This window comes from Crocuta crocuta, unplaced genomic scaffold (assembly GCF_008692635.1).
Source record: "Crocuta crocuta isolate KB4526 unplaced genomic scaffold, BGI_CrCroc_1.0 scaffold14, whole genome shotgun sequence".
NCBI classification, from domain to species: domain Eukaryota; kingdom Metazoa; phylum Chordata; class Mammalia; order Carnivora; family Hyaenidae; genus Crocuta; species Crocuta crocuta.
The window spans coordinates 2512487-2532186 of record NW_027530209.1 but is presented as its reverse complement, the minus strand read 5'-3'; the positions used below and the strand labels follow the sequence as shown (position 1 = coordinate 2532186).

The window sequence follows — 19700 nt, the reverse complement described above, 5'->3', positions numbered from 1 at the left end:
CAGAGACTTATGTGGCCTTAAAAAGAGGATGGGATCTTGCCATTTGCAATATGGATGGACATAGAGGGTATTATGCTAAGTGAAATAAGCCAGACTGAGAAAGACAAATACCATATGATTTCACTCATATATGAAACCTAAAAAAACAAATGAGTAAACAAAAGGCAGAATCAGACCTATACATATAGAAAACAAACTGATGGCTGCTAGAGGGGTGCAAGGTAGGGGATGGGCAAAATGGGCAAAGGGGAGTAGAAGATACAGGCTTCCAATTATGGAGTGAATAAGTCATGGGAATAAAATGGTACAATATAAAGTATAGTTAATGATACTGTAATAGCACTATATGGCGACAGATGGTAGCTACCCTTATGGTGAGCATAGCATAACATATAGAGACATTGAATCACTATGTTGTACACCTGATACTAATGTAACATTGTGTGTCAGCTATACTCAATTTTTTTTAAGTTAAAAAAAAAAGACAAACAACTTGAAGTTATCTAGAACCCAGGAATACCAAGCTACTCCAATAATGTGCACAAGTGAGTAGCATTATCATGTATATTGAGCAGGTAAAATTAGCCTTTCTGCTCCTTACGAGTGCCTTGATAAGCTGCTCTGGAAAACAGTGTGGAGGTTTCTCAAAAAATAAGAAGTAGAACTACCTTATGACCCAGCAATAGCACTGCTAGGAATTTACCCAAGGGATACAGGAGTGCTGATGCATAGGGGCACATGCACCCCAATGTTCATAGCAGCACTTTCAACAATAGCCAAGACATGGAACCAGCCTAAATGTTTATCAACTGACAAATAGATCAAGAAGACGTGGTATATTTACACAATGCAATACTACATGGCAATGAGAAAGAATGAAATCTGGCCATGTGTAGCAACATGGATGGAACTTGAGGGCGTTATGCTAAGTGAAATAAGTCAGGCAGAGAAGGACAGATACCATATGTTTTTGCTCATATGTGGAACAGGAGAAACTTAACAGAGGACCATGGGGGAGGGGAAGGGGAAAAATAGTTAAGGAGAGGGAGGGAGGCAAACCATAAGAGACTCTTAAGAGCTGAGACAAACTGAGGGTTGATGGGGGTGGGGGAGAAGGGAAAATGGGTGATGGGCATGGAGGAGGGCACTTGCTGGATGAGCACTGGGTGTTATATATAAAACAACTTGACAATAAACTTAAAAAAAAAAAGAGTGCCTTCATAACTAAGAATATTCAGTAACTATGCAATAATAACCTTTTACATAGAAATGTGAACCTCTAGGTTTGGTGTTAGCTAGACATGTGTAAATCTATGTAATCTTTCTGTTTAAGGTGGTGACTCCTAACAGTGCTTGTGTGGGTGTTAGTTTGAGATAAACAGGAAATTCAATCCCCTGAAATAATTGAAAGATTCATTCAAAAGTAGGTACCACTAATGGGGTCTCTGGCCTTTTGTGCTGATTTTTAAAACTAAAAGTATATTTTCAAGCATATTTTTCACTTATTTGATTTTATTTTAATATCTCTTGGGGGGGGCGCCTGGGTGGCTCAGTCAGTTAAGCATCCGACTTCGGCTCAGGTCATGATCTCACAGTTCGTAGGTTTGAGTCCCATGTCGGGCTCTGTGCTGACAGCCAACTCAGAGCCTGGAGCCTGTTTCAAATTCTGTGTCTCCCTCTCTCTCTGACCCTCCCTTGCTTGCTCTCTCTCTCTCTATCTATCTATCTTACAGAAATAAATAAAACATTAAAAAAATTTTTAATCTGTTAAAGGTGACCTTACACTATATTTGACCCAGGTTCCAAAAAGGAAAACAAACACATAATGGCCTGACGTTAGGCTGAAGTTAGCCAAAATGGGAAAAGGAATTATTTTTCACCTGATGAAAAATGACCTAAGGGAAATCCCCCATCCTAGAACTTTGCCACCAAGTCATCAAAGATGCATCCCTTCAATGCCGTGGTGGCAAAGATGGATGAAGCAGAGCAGTGAATCAGAGATATAGAAGACAAAATTATGGAGAATAATTAAAAAGGAAAACATCTGAATCATAAGAGTCCCAGAAAGAGGAAGAGAGAAAAAAAGGGGTAGAAGATTTATGTGAACAAATCATAGCAGAAAACTTTACTAACCTGGGAAAAGACACAGACATCAAAATCCAAAAAGCACAGAGAATTCCCAATAGATTCAACAAAAACCAACTATCAACAAGGTATATCATAGTCAAATTCACAAAATACACAGACAAGGAAAGAATTATGAAGCAGCAAGGGGAAAAAAGTCCTTAACCCATAAGGGAAGACAGATCAGGTTTGCAGCAGACCTATCCACAGAAATTTGGCAGTCCAGAAAGGACAGGCAGGATATATTCAGTGTGCTGAATCAGAAAAATATGCAGCCAAGAATTCTTTATCCAGTAAGGCTGTCATTCAAATTAGAAGGAGAGGCAGGCTGCCCTTGCTTCCTGAAAAATTAAAAAATACAAAACAAATTAGAAGGAGAGATAAAGAGTTTCCTAGAAAAACAAAAACTAAAGGAATTCATGACCACTAAGCCAGCCCTGCAAGAAATCTTAAGGGGGACTCTCTGAGGGGAGAAGAGATGAAACAAAACAAAAAACACCAAAGCAACAAAGACTAGAAAGGACCAGAGAACACCACCAGAAACTCCAACTATACAGGAAACACAATGGGATTAAATTCATACCTTTCTAAATTTCAATGGAATAAATGCTCCGGTCAAAAGACATAGGTTATCAGAATGGATAAGAAAACAAGACCCATCTATATGCTGCTTACAAGAGACCCATTTTAGACCTAGAGACACCCTCAGATTGAAAGTAACGGGATGGAAAATCATCTATCATGCTAATGGTCACCGAAAGAAAGCCGGAGTAGCCATTGTTATATCAAACAATCTAGATTTTAAAATAAAGACTGTAACAAGAGATGAAGAAGGACATTATATTATAATTAAGAGGTCTATCCACCAAGAAGACCTAACAATTATAAACATGTATGCCCCCAACATGGACACCCAAAAATGTAAATTAATTAATCACAAACATAAAGAAACTCATTGATAATAATACCATAATAGTAGAGGACTTCAACACCCCACTTACATCAATAGATATATCATCTAAGCAGAAAATCAATAAGGAAACAATGGCTTTAAATGACTCATTGGACTGGATGGACTTAACAGATATATTCAGAACACTTCATCCTAAAGCAGCAGAATACACATTCTTCTTGAGTTCAGATGGAACATTCTTCATAACAGATTACATAGTAAGACACAAATCGCCCTCAACAAGTACAAAAAGATTGAGATCATACCGTGCATATTTTCAGACTATAATGCTATGAAACTCAAAATCAACCACAAGAAAAAATTTGGAAAGACAATGAATACTGGAGGATTAAAGGACATCCTACTAAAGAATGAATGGGTTAACCAAGAAGTTAAATAGGAAATTTAAAAGTACATGGAAGCCAATGAAAATGGTAACGCCACAACCCAAAAACTCGGGGACACAGCAAAGTGGTCATAAGAGGGAAGTATATAGCAATCCAGGCCTTCCTAAAGAAGGAAAAAAAGTCTCAAATACACAAGCTAACATAATGCCTTAAAGAGCTGGAAAAAGAACAGCAAATAAAACCCAAAACCAGCAGAATACAGGAAATAATAAAGAGCAGAATTCAATGCTATTGAAATAAAATTTTAANAAATGGGCATGGAGGAGGGCACTAGTGGTGATGAGCACTGGGTGTTATATGAAAACCAACTTGACAATAAACTATTTGTTAAAAAAGTAATAATAAAAAAATAATAACTAAATAAAGACCAGATAATTAGAAAAAAAATTTAAAAACAACAACAACAGTAGAACAGATCAATGAAACCAGGAACTGGTTCTTTGAAAGATATAACAAAATTGTTAAACCTCTAGCCAGATTGATCAGAAAGAAAAAGGAAAGGATCCACATAAATAAAATCAAGAATGAAAGAGGAGAGATCACAATCAATATTGCAGAAACACAAACAATAATATGAGAATATTATGAGCAATTATATGCCAATGAATTGGGCAATCTGGAAGAAATGGACAAATTCCTAGAAACATATAAACTACCAAAACTGAAACAGGAAAAGATAGAAAATTTGAGCAGACCTATAACCAATAAAGAAATTGAAACAATAATTTAAAAATCTCCCAAAAAACAGGAGTCCAGGGCTGGATGGCTTCCCAGGGTAATTCTACCAAATGTTTAAAGAAAAGTTAACACCTATTCTTTTTATGCTATTCCAAAAAATAGAAACTGAAGAACTTAGAAACTCATTCTATGAGGCCAGCATTACTTGATTCCAAAATCAGATAAAGACCTCACTAAAAAGGAGAACTATAGACCAAATTCCCTGATGAACCTGGATGCAAAAATCCTCAACAAGATACTAGCCAACGATATATTAAAAGAATTATTCACCACAATCAAGTGGGAATTTTACCTGGGATGCAGGGCTGTTTCAATATCTGCAAATCAATCAATGTGATACACCACATTAATAAGACAAGAACCACATTTCTCTCAATATATTCAGAAAAAATTTTTGACAAAATACAGCACCCTTTCTTGATTAAAAACCCTCAAGAAGGTAGGGATAGAAGGATCATACCTCAGGATCATAAAAGCCATATACAAAAGGCTCACTACTATTATCATCCTCAGTGGGGTGAGAGCTTTCTCCCTAAGGTCAGGAACATGACAGGGGTGTCCACTCTCGCCACAGTTATTCAACATAGTATTGGAAGTCCTAGCCTCAACAATCAGACAACACAAAGGAATAAAAGGCATCCAAATCCTTACGGAGGAAGACAAACTTTCACTCTTCACAGATGACAAGATACTCTATGTGGAAAACCCAAAAGATTTCACACACACACACACACACACAAAAAAAAAAAACCCTGCTAGAACTAATTCATGAATTTATCAAAGCCACAGGATATAAAATCAATGCACAGAAGTCAGTTGCATTTCTATACACCAATAATTAAGCAGCAGAACAAACTGAGGCTCACTGAAGGGGTTGTGGGTTGAGGGATGAGCTAAATGGGTAAGGGATATGAAGAAGGACACTTGTTGGACACTGGGTGTTATATGTAGGGGATAAATCATTGAATTCTATTCCTGAAGTCATTATTGCACTGTATGATAACTACCTTGGATGTAAATTTAAAAATAATAGATAATATAAACTTTTTTTTAAAAGATGCATCCCTTCATAACTACAGCTTCTTTACACTGCCATGATTAATTCATTCAAAAAATACTGAGCTGGAAGCTGGGGATTTAAAAATGCCCAAGTTACAGTCTTTGTTCTCACGGAGATACAACCTAATAGAGAAAACACCCACATAAATATGTGACCATAGATAGGTACAGCAATATATCTAATACAACCGCGTACAACATCTAAATGTGCCCTAGGCTCCATCATTGTGTCAGAGTGTTATGGGATGGAGCTAAGGGGAAATGTCCTATGTTTTGTTATCTGTGCTGCAAATTTAACCTGAAGCTNTTTTAGTTCAACCTGGCCAGCAAGCATAACACTATGGATCTTTCTTATGATTTTGGAAATTTTAGATGCTCAAATTAAGAGGCTGCCATCTTGAATTAGCCAAAACTCATCGTTCTCATAAATGCAGTCTTAATTACATGATTTCTGGCCTTGACCCACCCACCCTACCACAGCATTAAAAGCCTAATGTCCCCTTCTGTTTTTCTCTTATGTATTCATATTGGGCCAGAAAACCTTAGTGGGACTATAGAAGCACTGAACTAAGTGGTAGCCATCTGGCCAAGCAGCCTTCTGAAAAAAAATTTGTAAGAGAGAGGACCTTCTTTAGATGACACCTGTGCCCCAGGAAAATTGGCATATTATTATGGGCAGGGGAAAAATTTCATTTGGTCACATGGAAATAATTGTTAGCAGGCAAGAGATCATGTAATATACAGCAATTGTGGATTCTAAGGGCAATATTCCAAACCATGATATAAGCCCAGTTGTCTGTCCAAGGTTAATGGGGTAATGTCCTTGCTTACTCCAACTCAGAGCTATATTAAGTTTGTAAGCTCTTGAGTATACATTCTGTCTTTTGTCTATAAGAGTCAGAATGTAATATTCTGCAGGTTACTGGAGGATTTCATGTTTAATGGAGTGTTTGTCCCTCTTTTCAGCAGACTACAAACATTCCCCTTTCTAAGACACTCCTCTGAAAAGAGACCCATAGAGATGAGAGTTTTAGCTGACAGCCTTTTTTTACTTTGTTTAGAGAAATCTGTCAGGCACTGTGTTATGAGAATACCTGGATTGGCTGTAGTTTTGCTTTACCCAGGACTACTGCTGCATAAGGTTTAAATCATCAGGTTCCCTGAGGCCACCAAGTGCTCCACAGTATTTCTCATTGAGGTTCTCCTTACAGGCTGCCAAAATGGCTGCCAATTCTGTAAGAAAAGCCATTTAAATGGGTCTGGTCTATGGGGTGGGGATGAGGGGGGGAATCCAAAATGTATCAAGGCAGTGAACTGATTGACTGCATTTTTACTTTTTTTAATAAAAATTGTTTTTAATTTTTTTCTTTCATAGTTTATTGTCAAGTTGGATTCCATATAACACCCAGTGCTCATCCGAACAAGTGCCCTCCTCCATGCCCATCATCCCCCTTCCCCTCTCCCCCACCCCCATCAGCCCTCAGTTTGTTCTCAGCATTCAAGAGTCTCTCATGGTTTGCCTCTCTCCCTCTCCCCAACTATTTTTTCCCTTCTCCTCCCCCATGGTCCTCTGTTAAGTTTCTCCTAAACCTCTTATAGGTGAAAGCATATGGTATCTGTCTTTCTCTGCCTGATTTATTTCACTCAGCATAACACCCTCAAGGTCCATCCATGTTACTACAAATGGCCAGATTTCATTCTTTCTCATTGCCATGTAGTATTCCATTGTGTAGATAAACCACATCTTCTTGACCCATTCATCAGTTGATGGACACTTAGTCCCTTTCCATGATTTGACTATTGTTGAAAGTGCTGCTATGAACATTGGGGTGCATGTGCCCCTATGCATCAGGACTCCTGTATCCTTTGGGTAGATTCCTAGGAGTGCTACTGCTGGGTCATAGGGGAGTTCTATTGTTAATTTTTTGAGGAACCTCCATACTGTTTTCCAGAGGGGCTGCACCAGTTTACATTCCCACCACCAGTGTAGGATACAACTATCCAAACTCTTTGGGATACAGCAAAGGCAGTCCTAAGAGGAAAGTACATTACACTCCAGGCCTATTTCAAGAAAGTAGAAAAAGCACAAATACAAAATCTAACAACGCACCTAAAGGAACTAGAAGGAGAAGAACAAGAGCATCCCAAACCCAGCAGAAGAAGAAAAATAATAAAAATCACAGCAGAAATAAACAATATAGAATCAAAAAAAAAAAAAAAAACAGTTGAACAGATCAATGAAACCAAGAGCTGGTTTTTTGCAAAAATAAACAAAACTGACAAACCTTTATCCAGGCTTTTCAAAAAGAAAAGAGAGAGCACTCAAATGGACAAAATCATGAATGAAAATGGATTTATTACAACCAATCCCTCAGAAATACAAGCAGTTATCAGGGAATACTATGAAAATTTATATGCCAAAAAACTGGACAACTTTGAAGAAATGGACAAATTCCTAAACACACACTCACTACCAAAATTCGCACGGGAAGAGTTAGGAAATCTGAACAAACTCATAACTAGTGAAGAAATTGAATCAGTTATCAAAAATCTCCCAACATATAAGAGCTCTGGGCCAGATGGCTTCCCTGGGGAATTCTACCAGACATTTAAAATAGAATTAATACCCATTCTCCTCAAGCTATTCCAAAAAATAGAAATCAAAGGAAAACTTCCAGACTTATTCTACGAAGCCAGCATTTATTTCCAAGCCAGACAGAGACCCAGCAAAAAAAAAAAAAAAACAAAAAAAAAAGTGAACTTCAGGCCAATATCCTTGATGAACAGGGATGCAAAAATCCTCAACAAGAGACTTGCAAATCGAATGCAACAGCACATAAAAAGAATTATCCACTATGAGCAAGTGGGATTCATTGCGGGGTTACAGGACTGGTTCAATATTCGCAAATGATACAACGTGATATATCACATTAACAAAAGAAAAGATATAAACCATATGATCCTGTCGATAGATGCAGAAAAAGCATTTGACAAAATACAGCATCCTTCTTGATAAAGACCCTTGAGAAAGTCGAGATAGAAGGAACTTACTTAAACATCATAAAAGCCATTTACGAGAAGCCCTCAGCTAACATCATCCTCAATGGGGAAAAACTCAAAGCTTTCCCCCTGAGATCAGAAACACGACAGGGATGTCCACTCTCACCACTGCTGTTCAACATAGTGCTGGAAGTCCTAACATCAGCAATCAGACAACAAAAGCCNCTCTCTCTCCTAGAAATAAATTAAAAAAATAAAAATAAAAATAAAAAATAAAAAAAACAAATGGTGCTGGGAGTACTCGACAGCAACATGCAGAAGAATGAAACTAGTTCACTTTCTCACACCATACACAAAAATAAACTCAAAATGAATAAAGGACCTGAATGTGACACAGGAAACCATCAAAACCGTAGAGGAGAAAGCAGGAAACAACCTCCTTGACCTCAACCGCAGCCATTTCTTACCTGACACATCTCCAAAGGCAAGGGAATCAAGAGCAAAAATGAACTATTGGGACCTCATCAAGATAAAAAGCGTCTGTACGGCAAGGGAAACAATCCATAAAACTAATAGGCAACTGACAGAATAGGAAAAGATAGTTGCAAATGACATATCAGATAAAGGGCTAGTACCCAAAATTTATAAGGAACTCACCAAGCTCCACACCCGAAAAACAAATAATCCACTGAAGAAATGGGCAGAAGACATAAACAGACACTTCTCCAAAGAGGACATCCAGATGGCCAACAGACACATGAAACGATGCTCAGCGTCCCTCATCATCAGGGAAATACAGATCAAAACCACACTGCATACCACCTCACGCTAGTCGGAGTGGCTAAAATGAACAAATCAGGAGACTATAGATGCTGGTGAGGATGTGGAGAAACAGGAACCCTCCTACACTGTTGGTGGGAATGCATATTTACTTTTCAACCAGTTATTTTGGCAGCTTAAAGGAGAGGGTTAGATGATCTCTCCCCATTTGAATGCTACTGTCGTCAGAGTGAAGGATGAGAGTTTCGATGGCTGCAGTGCCATATTCAACATCTGGTAGCTTGGGAGCAAAATGATTATTGCTGGGAGTCGCAGTGTGTAACTGTGACTTTTGTGTGACATTTATATATCCTTTGCTTTGTGAAGATACTGACCAAGATAACAGTGGAACTCCAAGATTAGTCCTTGACAGAAGCACCTTCAAGGAAGCAGGTGCACTGACAGATTGCCCACTTTGTGGGACTTAGAAATGACCCATGTGTTCAGTTACATGGGTAACATATCAATGTTGATATGTTTTGTTCTGCCTATTTTTTAATGAACTTCCCAACACTTGTAAAAAGTATTCTAACAAGCACTAGTATTATTATTGGCCACACTACATACCTTGTGAAAAAGCCTTTAACTAAATAAGAGAATTATTGGAGGTGCAAAAACAGTTAAAACTTATTGATATAAATAAATTTAAAAACATGTATGGGTACATGTTAAGTAAAAACTGGAAAGTGTTACTAGAGGATCTACAGTTGTATTTTAAAAAGGCCAATTTAAGTAAAAAAATCATAAGTACTGTATTAATGCCCATTTAAATTACACACCTTTCTACAAAATACCAATTAATAAATGTTCAGAAGCTAATAAAACCAATTCAACCAGAGAGCAGAAAACTGTGTCACTTTATAACATTGGAGGATTGAAAGATCAATAGAAAATACCTCATTTGATCTCCCCAAAGTATTTTTTAGAGTGCTTTTCTTTTCTTTTTTTTTTTTTACTATATTCATGCAGTATTTTTTTTCTACAAATAGTTTATTGTCAAGTTGGTTTCCGTATAACACCCAGTGCTCATGCCCACAAGTGCCCTCCTCCATGCCCATCTTCCCCCTAGCCCCCCACACCCATCAGTCCTCAGTTTGTTCTCAGTATTCAAGAGTCTTTCGTGGCTTGCCTCTCTCCCTCTCCCCTACTATTTTTCCCCTTCTCCCCTATGGTCCTCCGTTAAGTTCCTCCCAATCCTCCTATATGTGCAAACCTATGGTAGCTGTCCTTCTCTGCTTGATTTATTTTGCTCAGCATAACACCTTCAAGTTCCATCCATGTTGCTACACATGGCCAGATTTTATTCTTTCTCATTGCCATGTAGTATTCCATTGTGTAGATAAACCACATCTTCTTGACCCATTCGTCCGTTGATGGACACTTAGGCTCTTTCCATGTTTTGGCTATTGTTGAGAGTGCTGCTATGAACATTGGGGTACATGTGCTCCTATGCATCAGCATTCCTGTATCCCTTGGGTAAATTCCTAGCAGTGCTATTGCTGGGCCATATGGGAGTTCTATTGTTAACTTTTTGGGGAACCTCCACACTGTTTTCCAGAGGGGCTGCACCTGAACATATCACATATCCCTGTTATACCTAAGAGTATAAATAAATTTCTTAGTCTTTTTTTTTAGAGAGGCATATTTTCAGATGACAGAATTATTAAGATGTCCTAGACATACATCAGAATTCAAAAAGAAACCAGACCTGTTGTCCACCTTCTGAGAAATGTTAAAATCAATGTAAAATGTACATGATGAAATAGCACTCCAAAGTGAATTAAGGAGAAAATGTAGCTTGTTTGGGTGGTATGCAGTTCAGTTTTGTATGGGACCTATTCAGCCAAGAAATTAAGGGATGCCATTAAATAACGTTATGAAACTTCCAAAAAAAAAAAAAAAGAAGAAGAAGAAAGAAAGGAAAAAAGAAAGAAATGACCCATGTGTACCTTCCCAGGTCACTGTCTTTTTTTTGCTGGTGAGAGAAACTTCTTGTTTCACTGTAATTCTAAAACATTAAATCAGCATCCCAAAATTGTGGGAAGCCTTCACCTATTTTACTCACAAAAACACTTCCAGTATTAGGTATATTCACACTGAAGAAAGGTAAACCAAATGTTAGAGAAGGTGAGGAAGCAGAGGAGCAGGTCTGATGCTGGATCAACACTAAGGCTGCCATTCGTGGATCTACCATCCACGAAGATGACATTCCCAGATTCTGATATTCTAAGAAAATGTATTAAAGTATTTACTAGTGCCGGATCAGATTCTCAGCCTGGAAAGCTCAGAGGCTAGTCAAGAACACAGACATGTATCCAAATGATTTCATCACTGTATGATAGAGGTTAATAATGCAACCCAGGAATGGTGAACTTGTTTGAGGACCTTTCCATTTTGGCTGCACATCCTTGAGGCTCTGTCTAAACAATCTAAAACACAGGATCAATAATTGGTCATTCCATTATAAAACTGGATTGTGGTGATGGTTGCAAGACTCTATATAACCTTACTTTTCAAATAAATAATTGTACACTTACAATTTACAATTGGAAAATTTTATGGTAAGCAAAATATGTCCCAATAAACATTAATAGTTATGTTTATAATGAATAACAAATATTGTTAAATAAACAACAAATAAATGAATAGCCCAATAAATAAATAGCCAATCTAATACCTTCAGATATTTCAGATATTTTGACAACTAGTTTGAATTAACTTTATGCTCAGCCCAGTTATGAAGAAATATGCCATTAATATGGTCCCTAAGTGTTCCAGTTTTTCATAAGTAATTATTTGTCAAAATCTGTTTATGTACAATTAACCATTTTTAAATCAAAGTAAACATTTGTTTGCTCATATCTCTACACAAAGAATGCTTTTAAAAACCAAAATATGTTTTGCATGTAGACTGCATAAATAGAGACAAGTATTTCAGTCATTGGGAAAGAATGAAAATAAGAATAACTTACAAATGATCGCAGAAAGAATTGCTGCAACCATCCTTTTAAATATAATTGCTTGATATGCTGATAAAATTATATACATAAATTTATCTCATAGGAAGATAATAATTTTTTAATTAAAATCTCCATAAGCTGTACAGCCCATTGCCTTATGACTAGTGGCCTTACACAGAGGGGAAAATATGTTTGTCCACTTTAGCTACTAAGTCTTATGCCAAAAGAGAAATATCCTTCTTTCTTTAATGTAACTTCCATTTTCCCTGGTTTGAAATAATGATCATAAACTATTAAATAGTGGGAGACCTTACAAAAGCCAATTATCATTCATTCAAACTCTGTGACCCTTGCCAGTTTACCTAAAACTATTTCAGACCCAAAAGTAACTTCCCATAGAAAACTGATGCTTTCTTGTGGTCTAGGAAATCAATCAAACTTTTACTGTTTAATCTGTAATGTAAGAAAACCACTCCACCTCTCGGGAATTCATGGAAGGCAAATGGTGAACATCTAGAACCCTCCATTTGCATCTAATTGCCCTTTTTATTATAATAGAAGTTTAAGGAAATGCTTTCAGAGACTTAAGATCACAAAATTGTTTATTTCTACTATTTGCTGTTGTTCACTCATGTAGTAAATTAATTTTATGCAAAATGGTCCCAATTATGGTAAGAGGAGGTGAGTAACTGCTAATTTCCAGTTATTATTTAATCCCCACAATAATTCTTTAGGCCAGGCAATATTATACCTTTTCAATAGATGTAGAAACTGAGGCCTTACAGGGTTAAATGCCTTGACCGTGCTTATAAGGCTGCTTAGCAGAGACAGAATCCAAACCCAGTACTGATTCTAGATTCAGAGTTAGTCATTGTACAACAGAGAAGGCAAAGCTGAAAACAAGGAGTCTCACATGAGCCTCTGTCCTGGGAAAAGCTTTCCAAAAGATAAGATCACACCAACATCGAGTTTACATTTACTCAGAAGAACTGAATTACTCTGAAGCCTTACATGTAAATGTTGTGCCAGAAAATATTGGCTCACGGAAAAAGCTTTCCCCAAGGACTGACTTGAAGGAGGATTCTCCAGAGAAACAAGATGTATTGTCTTCAAATTTCAGCCCCAAATGGAGTAGCCTATCCAAGACAGAACCTGGTGAGAGCTAACAACATTTGTGATCTGTCGCTTATGGAAAGTTATAAATTGACCACAGCTTCCAATTGCTTCAGCTGCGTTATTTTAAGAAGAGCATTTTGCTCACAGACTGTCAGTTCCCTAACTGATAAATCCAAATGCAAATAGTGCCTCACACTATTTGCAAGAGGCAAAGACCAAACAAAACAGTACATTTGGTCTGGGAATTCCCCAAACATTTTCTAGGAGTTCTTTCTTCCTGCTGAAAGAAGAAAACAAATCTACTTGGTTCTTATAAGATGTTTCTTTTTCTTCTTTGTACACCCAAAGAAAAATATGCTTTTCTGATAAATCTGAAATTATAACATACTGTTTTAGATATTGCCACATAATTTACACTTCTACCAAAGCACCCACTTGGGATACATTTTCATTCAGCACATTGGTGCTGTTATGTAATTTTGATAAAGGTCTTATTCACTGGAATAGCCATGGGAACCCACTGTCCTTTGGTTGTCCCAACTGGACTATTTGTTGAGTGGCTTGAAGTGCTGAGTGACTGGATAACTGTGTTACCCATGAAACATATTAGGTGGAGGTGAAACACAGATGATCATATTTAAAGGCTTATTAAGCCCTGGCAAAGGAGGAGCTGGGTAGCTCTCCTTGTGTTGGCCAGATCCTCCAAAGCTTTCTGTTTCTCCATGTTGAAACTTGGCCAATCATGTCAGCTCAGTGACAATGAAAAAAAAAAAAAAAAAAAAAAAAAAAAGAAACCAAACCAAAAAACTCTGTTAATAGGATTATATGATTTGGAGAGTAGAATGTTGTTACAGATGATTTATTTTGAAAGCTGATTTCGTTTTAGTGAAAACAAGCTCAACCCATTACACCAGAGGCTGTAGTGCCAAACACAATCATTTCCAGTTTGAAAGATGTGATTGCTTTTTAATGTGGAAATTTCACAAGGTTACAAAGAGGAGGAAAATTTAACTCCTTTCATATAACAAAGTCACTTTGGGATATGGGTTTCAATGCCCTGACAGTGTCCAGATACCCTGCCCACACTACAAGTCAGAAAGGTGGATCCATTTGATTTACACCATTTCTCAATTGTGTTTCTCTTAATGTCTTTAAAAAACCTAATAGTTTTTTGCCAAAATAAATAGAGAGTCAAATATTCTAAATACTGGAAGTATGCAGGGTCAGGCAAGGACAAGAGAGAGAGAGGAACAAATACAGGTAAAGAAACTTAGTCTGTAGGTGTGTGTGTGTGTGTGTGCGCGCGCGCGTGCTCACGAGCGTGTGTGTGGTATGAATTCTCCTTTGTTTATTCCAGTTTGACGAAACCAATCTTATTTGCTTATTCCAGTTTGATGAAACCTATTATTTAGCCTTCCAATTTAATCTGGTGCCTTGCTTTTACCAGGTTCTAGGCTACCTTTTTTCCCCAATACTGTTAAGAGATTTTAAAGGACATAAAGATTCATCAAATCAATTTTTTTGAATGTTTATTGATTTATTTTGAGAGAGAGAAAGAGAAAGCACGTGAGCATAAACAGGAGAGAGGAAGAGAGAGAGAATCTCAAACAGGCTCCAAGCTGACGTGGGCTCAATCTCACAAACCCGTGAGATCATGATCTGAGCTGAGATCAGGAGTCAAAGACTTAACAAACTGAGCCACCCAGGTGCCCCCAAATCAATTTTTTAGTGTGTTCATAGGATATAGCTGAGATTTTCAAAACAAAGATGGCTAGGTTTTGATTCTGTCACACTTCACCAGATCTTACAACTCTTTGCTACTATGTAATCTAGAATGAAATTCTTAGAAAACAATTAGTGGAATAAGGAAAAAGTATTTCTACTGGTTAAAAAAATCACTAAATTCAGTGATTACAACATGAAACTACTTTTAAGAGAACTGAATATTTGTCATGTGGAATGCATCTTTCCAATCTTAAACTAAGTTGTCATCCCCAGCTGGGCAGGATGGTACCCTAGCAGGGAATGCAATGACAACAGAGCAGAATTTTCAGAACCTTGGATAGAAATGACACATATACCATGAAACCATTTTGTCTTTCCAGTAATTGGTTGTTATTTTTTTTATTATTATTTTTTGCCTGTGCATCTTGAATACATGTCATCCTGTTCTTTTGTGACTGGCACAGGGAAAGCAGGTGCAGAAGCCGTCAGATTACCAGGCTCATGGCAGGAGCTTGGCCAAAAATAATTATTATTGCATCTGCTAAAGACAGCACAAAAAGACATTATGTGTAAACTTAAAAGGATTGGAACACTGAAAAGGAAAGATGTTTGCCTTTTGTTGTAGTGAAATTTAAGGGAATGAGTTGGGGGTCCAAAAATAAACAACAAAAAAAAGCAAGATTAGAATGCCCAGTTTTACATTCAAGCAAATCCTAGTCAGCTCCTAGAAGTTCCCACTTACTGCACCATTCACTTAGTGAATGGTTCACATTCAGGCTCAGCCAGAACCTCCATTTCAGTTAACTTCATGTGGTACATGTAAATTTCCTTCCATTTTCCTTTTTCCATTCTTCCTTTTCTATTCATTGTTATTTCAGTTTTCATATCAAGATATCTACTCAGATTATTTTACTTCTTAGCATCAGTTCATGTAAGAAGGGGATTTGAGCACAGTGAAATAAAATTTGAGATCATTATGGATCAATGTAACCAGTACCTAGGGAAAGGGTTTCATTTACTGAGTAGCTACCATCTTCCAACTATTTCACATATTTCTTAATCCTCCCAAAACCTTGAGGGACATAGTATTATCCCACTACAGAAGTAAAAATTTGAGAGGCAGTGATGTTAAGATACCATAGGTCCATTTATTCCAAAGCCCATGTTCATTCCATAAGGTCATTCTGCCTTCCAACTTCACTTGAGGTAAAAAAAAAAAAAAAAACCTATTGATTCTTCTGACTGAGGACTCTGTTCAATATGAGTCTAGCTGTTTCTCCTTTAAGTTGCTCAGAGTCCTTGGTTATGGGACTTGGGGAAAAGGGTTTGGAGATGTTCAGAGGAAGGAAAAGTGCAGCATAACTTTCTGTAGTCAAATATATATTTGGCATATATGACAAAGTGCTGTTGACTATGTAGGTTTGTTCAGCAAGTAAGGTTTAAGGCTCTGAGACCAATAATAAAAATGACATCTTACGTTTATATCATGTACACAGTTCTTTATGCCCTTTAACATATATTTGCATATTTAATCTTTCAGCAATCCTAAAACCAAATAAGACAGTATTATCCCCATATGACAGGAAAAAGCTAGCAGTCAGAGAGGTTAAGCAATTTGTAATCACGTGGATAAGCAAGAAACAAGAGTCTAAAACAGAGCTTGACTTTTCTAACTCTTAAACCAGCTCTCATCCCTGCAACGTAGAATACCAGATTCATATCCTACTCAGCACTCCTGCTGTAAGGACACTGTGCCATTTCTGAGCATCCCTCTATTATTCTGCTTATCACCCCATATTTAAATCACTGGGTCCCTCATTTCCGTTTCCATGGACTATGAGCTCTTAAAGAGACTGTCTCTTTTAATTTCTTTCTTTTGGGGGAAAAAAAGGCATTTCCGTTAATTTTCTAAATTGAACAGAGTGCAAAGTCTAAAGTTTCACCATTTAGAACTGGTAATTGTCATCATTTTGGTAGATTTGTTCTGTTCTTCATCTTTGTATTCTTGGTACCTTGCATAATGCCTGGCATATAGTTCGTGTTCGATGAATATTGGCTCAATTTAAATGTGGGATCCGTAACTATTGGAATGAAACAGGAAATTTGTTAACTAGTGCAGAAATAATATTTCAGATTTTTGTATTCCTAAAGCTGTCATCTCTGAGGCTTTTCTAAAATATTTACAAGTATTTTACTCTTTTATGGTATGATGACAATGGTGATCAAAAGAAGGCTTTGAAAAATGACATCTCCGATTATGTTCCTTTTTTAAAGGTAAATACACATGCCCCTACAACAATATCCCCACATGAATGAGTCTCATGGAGTATTGATTAATGGCTTCTTCAGTTTAAAAAAAGAAGTTTCTTCTTGGGTTTCAGTGGGTTGCTAAGACTGCACAGTCTACACAGAAATAAAAAACTTCATGAAACCAGACTCTAAGCTCAGAGGGCAAGCATGCACACTGCACCAGAAATCATGCTATTCCAATCCAAATGTACTAAATCCTTCTGTAATGTGTGGTCAAGGAGTTAAGTTCTAAAGGAAAATGCAAGCAGTGTAAAGTGGAAACCATGTATGTCTGTCTCCTTGAGCCTCTGAGCCTCCAACAGATCTCTGCAGAGGAAGGTGTCTTAATGCTTCACCCAGTAATGATAGCTTCACCAAGTGCTTCGAAGGAGTTATGCTGTGAGGGCCAGATTTGGGTTTGGAAAAGAGAGGAAGCAAACTGACTCTGTGGTTTGTTATGAGATCCTGGGAGGAGCTTTCAGCGTTACAAAGAGTCTTTCCTCTTCCAAGCCTTCCAGCCTCCTCCTCACTCCCTTGTGGGTTTTCATTCTTTTTCAGAGAGGCTTGGCAGTAGGCAGGATACGAACGGCTAGCTGGAGAAGAGGACCCCTCAGCTCTGGTCTACTTTGGCATAACCTATGACTACAGCCCCACCAGTTGATTGTGAGGTTAGAAACTCTCTTTCATTGAGTCTGTCTTACTGAGAGGAAAAACTGCTTTGTGTGATGACTTTATGGCAAATGCTGGCAGAAGTTTTGCCCTGCATACTGAAAGAGAGACATTTCTAACCGCAGCTCATGAACCACACTTATTTACTCTGGCTCACACCCACTATTTGTTCATAGGCTTTCTGTCTCTACTAATGCGTTCCAATTTTGGAGGCTAAATCACTGCCAGTAGTTTCCAGGACATTCCGCTAGGCTAAGCAAAATTGCCCGGAGCGGTAGTCAGAAACCACTAGAGTAGTATTGTAAATACAGACTATTTGCAGAAAATGAAAGATACCGAACATCTTATCGTTCTTGTGCTATAGGATTCCATGGGTCATATCTTGCTTAGAAAGTCATGCGAGGTACTAACAAAAAATACGATCAGGACATAAGGGCTTTCATCCCACTAGAACTCAGAAATTGTGCTTGAAACCACCTTGAAAGTTGGTCACAACTTAATACAACTAGAAGTACATACTATGGCTATGTTCGGGAGCCATGCTAGACATTAGATGCAACCTAACCCACTGCAGCCTTTTTCCGGGTATGGGTTTTAAAGTGAATGTAAGATCTATGGGGTGCCTGGCTGGCTCATTCGGTAGAGCATGCTATTCTTGATGTCGGGGACATGAGTTTAAGCCCTACACTGGGTGCGGACCCTCCTTAAACAAAAACAAAAACAAAACAAAGAAAGAAAAGAAAAGGAAAAAAATAAATAAAATGAATAGAAGACCTTAAAACGGCGAGCAGTGCTATGAAGAAAATGCTAATTCTCATGTGCTTCTTAATAATCATTTCTCCATTCAGTGGTAGCCATCCCATCGCCATGTGAGTCTTCACCTGGAGCCCAGTGATGCCTTGCTGGATCACACAGAACCATGCTGATATTAAGGTCTGGGTAACTGGGAAATTCTCCATTTGTAATAAAGCCTCCCAGCACTCCTGAGCTGCCGGATTCCGTATCTTGCCCCAGGGAGGGACTGAGGAAAGGATATGTTACATGATATTACTTCTCTATCCATACCTCTTTTGCCTGTTTTCTATTATATTCGTTTCTAACCAGAGCAGAGATTTCATTTACTCATTTGCATTAATCAGTAAAAGCGGGCATTATACATTCAACAACTTTGATATCAACTCATCAATATGACCATGTTTGTGTTTGGAAAGAGGAAGGAAGTTTACTCCCAAAGCAAACGCTCAATATCCACCAAAAGTAATTATTTTCTTTTGAGATGACTAAGCAGGTTTTTTCAGTACTTACATGTTTTACAATACCTCTTGAGACTTATTGAAACAAGTCTCTTTCATCCTAACAGTGAAGCAAAATTAAGTTGAAATAAGCCACAATTAAAACTCCATGTGTTAGGAGGCAGAAGGAAGGGCATACATATCTCTATCCATGTGTATTGTGTTAACATTTCAGGCATTTTAACTTTGGGCAGTGGACAGCACGGAGGGGGACTAGGTAGGAACAAGGCCACCACATCAAACTGATAGTGGGGTAGAAGGAACATTTGACACCTCCCGCCTTCTCTGCCCCCTGTCTGTTTTTAATTTTGCTAAATCATTCCCGTCTGGAGATTGTATATTTTAAGTTGCCTCTCCAAGCAACACAGAGGTACAGTGTCAGGGAGCCTGATCTCAGAGCCAGGCAAAGAGATGCGAAAGCTGTAAAGGCCCCATACCACAAGAAAGACAGAAAAGGAACAGGGTGGGGCCCTGGCTACAATGCCATTAGTCTGTATGGCCTGTGCAGTAACTGGGGGATGGCACCGGGACATAACGTTTCTCTCCTGGT

The 19700-nt window shown here is 37.9% G+C and overlaps 1 long non-coding RNA gene across 1 annotated transcript in view; it reads left to right on the top strand.

Annotated features, from left to right (window-relative positions):
* The window catches only part of LOC144232495 (uncharacterized), a 28998-nt gene extending 11147 nt beyond the window's left edge, over positions 1-17851 (top strand). The window contains exon 3 of the long non-coding RNA XR_013335410.1: positions 17748-17851. This is a non-coding gene — a long non-coding RNA (uncharacterized LOC144232495). The remainder of the gene's footprint in view (positions 1-17747) is intronic.
* Positions 17852-19700: the final 1849 nt, after the last annotated feature.